The sequence below is a fragment of the Euleptes europaea genome, chromosome 16 (genome assembly GCF_029931775.1).
Source record: "Euleptes europaea isolate rEulEur1 chromosome 16, rEulEur1.hap1, whole genome shotgun sequence".
NCBI classification, from domain to species: Eukaryota; Metazoa; Chordata; class Lepidosauria; order Squamata; family Sphaerodactylidae; genus Euleptes; species Euleptes europaea.
The window spans coordinates 42593-47889 of NC_079327.1; the positions used below are offsets into that span (position 1 = coordinate 42593).

Below are 5297 nucleotides of genomic sequence, written 5' to 3' on the forward strand. Positions count from 1 at the left end.
CCCAAATAATGTTATAAACGCGCAAACGGCCCTTGTCAGAAAAAAGGTTCCCCACCCCTGATATATATAATCAAATAAGTTCAAGCACATTTTAAATTTTCAAAAATTAATTACCAAACATTGTCATTAATCTAATCTGGTTACATTTAATTAATTGTATTCTCCATTTTCTAACCACAAATTTGTCAACTAGTTAGCTAACATATATGTATAAAATGGATGCCAGAAGACTTCTGAAGGACACAGGGGCTTTCAATCCCCTTGGGGGGCTGTCATACCCCTTAAGCACACTTCTGGGCATGCCAAAGGCTGTAATCCCCATCACAGAACACGTCTGGGGTCGCTGGGGTTTTTCCCCTTGAGGGGTCTGTTAAGTCCGCGTGGGGATGACACATGAGGTCGATACGGAGTTCCAACAACAATGCAGCTTTATTGATTTCAGCAATGAACAGATGGAACTGAGGAACTGTACAACCTGGCTCTGCTTATATGCACCCCTGGCCCCCGGTGGCCGCTCCTCCCCGATCCGTGACAGGGGGAACACAACCCCCAGGTCACCAATGGCATGACCTGGCTTAGGGCCAATGGGATGTGTGGCTGTGGCCAATCATGCGAGCAGGGCTTAGGAGCCTTCGCCCAGGACTCAAGCTCCTGGGCTTCCTTCGCTATGCTCTTAACTGATGCACATACATTACACCCCTCCCCCCTAAGTTAAAACACTCACGAGCACACAAAGTCTTTCAGGTGGATGGGTCTGTTCGTAACCGCTGCGACCTACGCGGTACCGGAACTGGCGTTGTGGGTGCTGGGGCCGTGTCTGTGGCAGGGGTTGGCCCGGGTTCTCAGGAGGTGGGAGAAACAGCTTCAAGGAGCTCTCTTTGTGTGCTGGCAGACAGGCGTTCCTCGCTTGGCTCGCTCTCCGCTGGCGCGGCTTGCTCCTGCACTCTGGGAAGCTCCGGAGCTTCTGTGGCAGTGGCGCAGCCAGGCTCGTCAGCCAGTTGGCAGCACAGTTGTTCGACGTGTCGCCGGAGGACTCGACCCTCGGGGGTGGCAACCAGGTAGGATACCGGGCCTGTTGCGTCTTGCACGGTAGCTGGAATCCAGGCTGGGCCCATTCCATAGTTACGGGCATAGACGGGGGCATCCTGCTCTACGATCCATGGGGTTGCCGGTTCTTCTCGGTGGTGAGGGCGTTCCGGCGCAAGGTCGGGGTGTAGCCAGTCAAGTGGCGTTTTTGCCTGGTGGCCCATGAGGAGCTCCGCGGGGCTTTTTCCGGTGGCAGACTTGGGCGTAGTGTGCTGGTACAGGAGGAATTCTACCAGCCCCCTGTCCCAGTCGTTGCGCTCAATGCGCCGAATCATTTCCTTGGTTGTGCGGACCATTCTCTCTGCCTGTCCGTTAGTGGCAGGGTGGAATGTGGCTGAGGTCATGTGGCAGATTCCGTTTTTGGCCAAGAACCCTTGGAACTCCGCAAATGTAAATTGGGCCCCGTTGTCGGAGACCACCGTGTCTGGCAAGCCGTGGGTGGCAAAAAGCTTTCACAGTTCCCAAACCACCACTCGCGAGGTCATAGAGCCAACATCAGCGACCTCCAGCCACTTGGAGTAGGAGTTCACCACGATCAGGAAAGTTTTGCCCTGGAACGGGCCCGCAAAGTCTATGTGAAGGTGGGAACAGGGTTTGTGGGTGGACTCCCAATGGTGGGTCGGGGCTCGCGGCATCTCGGGCAGCGACTCTTGGCACGGCCGGCAGCGGCTCACCCACTCCTCCACAGCAGTGTCTATGCCCGGCCACCAAACGTAGCTCCTTGCCAGGGCCTTCATGCGCACTATTCCCGGGTGGCAGGCATGCAGGGCCTCCAGGACCTTGGTGCGCAGTTTGGCTGGAACCACGATGCGGTTCCCCCAGAGTAGACACCCTTATTCAGTGAGAGTTCATGCTGCCGCGTGCAAAAGGACTTGAATTCGCCCTCCGGCCTGGCAGCCGGCCATCCCCTCCCCACCCAGCTCAAAACGCGGGCGAGGGTGCGGTCCTTTGCTGTCTGAGCCGCAATGTCTGCGGAATGTAGGGGTGGTTCAGGCAGGGTCTCCAGCAGCATGACGTTGTAGGCCGGGGACGGGTCTGGGTCGGAGTCCTTGAGCAGCAAACGGCTGAGCGCATCGGCGTTTGCGATGCTGAACCCGGGGCGGTGCAGTAGCCAGAAGTCATAGGCATTGAGAAAAATCGACCACCAGAGCATGCGGGGGGACAGGATTTGAGGCATCTGTCAATCTGGCAAGAACAACCCCCAAAGTGGCTTGTGGTCGGTGATGATGGAGAAGGGGCGGCCATAAACGTGGTCGTGGAATTTCTTCACGCCGGCCACGCCGTCAAGCGCCTCCCGGTCGATTTGCGCGTAGTTCCTCTCCGCAGTGTAGAGGGTCCGGGAGTAGAAAGCAATCAGGGCCTCCCGACCGCCTGGCAGCCAGTGGCTCAGAACCGCTCCGACGCCGTAGAGTGAGGCGTCGCATGTTAACACAACAGGAAGCTTCTCGTCTAAATGGACGAGCAAGCTGGAGGGAGACATGAGGGCTTTGGTAGCCTTGAACGCTCGTTGATGCGACTTACCCCATGCCCAGGGGAGGATTTGTCCAGGAGACAGTGGAGCGGCTCAGCAACTGACGCCTTGTTAGGGGGGAAGGCGTGGTAAACGTTCAGCAGGCTGAGGAACGACTGGAGCTCCTGCTTGCTTTGGGGCGGCGGGGCATTGTGGATCGCCTTGATCTTGGCGGGCGTGGGATGGATACCCTCTGCGTCAATCAAGTAGCCCAGGAACTCCACCTGCAGCATGCCCAGCTGGCACTTCTCTCGCTTGACCGTCAGCCCGGCATCTCGGAAACAGCGGAGCACCCGGCGGACGTGATCCAGGAGCTCGTCATCGGAGCTTGCGGCGATCAAGACGTCGTCAAAGTACGGGACGATGCCAGGCAAGCCCTTCAGGAGGTCTTCCATCAAATTCTGGAAGATGCCCGGGGCCGCGCTGACCCCGAACTGCAGGCGCGTCACCCGGAAGGCACCCCGGTGAGTAACAATTGTCTGTACCTCGGCCGACTCAGGGTCCATGGGCAGCTGTTGGTAAGCCTGAGCGAGGTCCAGTTTGGCAAACACCTGACCCCAGCGAGGGAGGCCAGGAGGTAGCTGACAACGGGCACAGGGTAGGCGTGCGGCTGCAGCACCGTATTTATACTACATTTGTAGTCTGCACAGATGCAGACGTCCCCGTTGGGCTTGAGCGGTGTCACGATCGGGGTCTCCCAGGGGGCGTTGGGGACTGGTACCAGCACACCCTGAGCGACGAGACGGTCAAGCTCCGCGTCGATCCGGGGCTTGAGGGCGAAGGGGATGCGGCGAGGCTTGAGGCGGATGGCCGCAGCGGCGGGGTCGACGTGCAGGCGGACCGGTGGCCCCTTGTAGCAGCCCAGCGGGCACTTCCACACGTCCTCAAACTCAGCCCAAACGTCATTAACGGCGGTCAGGCTGATGTGGTGGATGCCGCTGATGTGAAGGCCGACGGCCGAAAACCAGTAGAGCCCCAGGAGGCTCGCGTGAGGCCCCTTGACCACGATGAAGCGGAGTTGCCCGGAACGGTCCTGGAATCGAACGGGCACCCGGGCCTCCCCCCGGACTGGCACCCTGCGCCTCTGATAGTCCCAAATGGTGACGCGGGATGGTCGAAGCTCGGGGAGGGAGGCGGTGCGATGGCCCAGGTCCCGGTACGTGTCCAGTGATATAATGGAGAGAGCCGACCCGAAGTCCACTTCCATCTCGCAAGGCGCACGGCCGATCTCGACGACGATGGCGACCTTGTTTGCCTTGTGCACCTTGTGGGGGGAGACGCTGTGCAGCTCGGTATCGTGGCGACACCGGCGGTCGCAGTTGGGCTCGTCATCGTCCAAGTCATGGACGGGGCGCGGGGCGCCATCTTTCTTGGCTGGGCGCGAAGACTGACCCTTCGGCGTTGAGCGGCAGACTTTGGCAATGTGGCCAACCCTGCTGCAAGCCCGGCAAGAGGCGAAACCGGCAGGAGCAGCGGTCGTGTTGCTCGCCACAGCTCACGCACGGGCAGTATGTGGTGCCCCGCGCCCGGCACCCCCGAGAGGCCCCACGGTCGCTCAGTTTGTGAGCCTCGTCATCGTTGCTGGAGGCCGCGTTGCTGGCGCTCTCGTGGTGGACTGGAACCGGATCGCGGGGAGTCGGTGTGGACCGGTCACCCAGACGTCCGGGCCGGGCAGAGGACTCGGCCGCGGTGGCTTCCTCAATGGCTGCGGTCAGTGCGAGGTCCTTCTTGGCGAGGAGCCAACACCACAACTTGTCGCTCCGCAGGCCGAACACGAAGCGGTCGCACAGCCGGTCGTTGAGGTCCGGGAACTCGCAGGAACGGGCGGCCGTGCATAGTGCGGCAATATATGCAGCTGCAGATTCCGCTGGGTCCTGGTCCCGCAGGTGGAACGCCAAGCGGCGGGTGGCCCGGGTTGGCTGGGGGTTGAAATGGCTCCCCAGCACAGCCATGATTGCAGGAAATGGCGTTGCTTCCAGTTCGGCGGGAGCCAGCAGGGACTGAGCGAGGTCGAAGGTCTGGGCCCCACACACACTGAGGAAGGCGGAGCGCTTCTTCCCAACATCGGTGATGTCGTTGGCATCAAGGTAGAAGGCCAGCCGGCTCGCATAGCTCTTCCAGGCGCCTGGTTTGGTGGGGTCGAATTCTTCCAGAGACCCCCGGGTAGCCATGTCAGTGAAGTGTTGCGTCTCTGGTGTGTCGAAGTGAAGTCAGCAAGGCGAGCCGGACTGCCTACCGGGCACCGTGATGTCACGGAGAATAGCTGGAGATTTCAGCGAGAGTGATTTCGGTAGCAAGCCGGACTGCCTACCAGACTTCGTCGCCACTGTTAAGTCCACGTGGGGATGACACACGAGGTCGAGACGGAGTTCCAACAACAACGCAGCTTTATTGATTTCAGCAATGAACAGACGGAACTGAGGAACTGTACAACCTGGCTCTGCTTATATGCACCCCTGACCCCCAGTGGCCACTCCCCCCCGATCCGTGATAGGGGGAAAACAACCCCCAGGTCACCAATGGCATGACCTGGCTTAGGGCCAATGGGATGTGTTGGCTGTGGCCAATCATGCGAGCAGGGCTTAGGAGCCTTCGCCCAGGACTCAAGCTCCTGGGCTTCCTACGCTATGGTCTTAACTGATGCACAGACATTACAGGGTAATCATAACCACCTGAAATGTCTGAGTCCACCTGTCAAACC

The 5297-nt window shown here is 59.4% G+C and overlaps 1 pseudogene; it reads right to left on the minus strand.

Moving 5' to 3' along the window:
- Positions 1 to 842: 842 nt before the first annotated feature.
- On the minus strand, positions 843 to 4767 carry LOC130488435 (uncharacterized protein K02A2.6-like; annotated as a pseudogene).
- Positions 4768 to 5297: the final 530 nt, after the last annotated feature.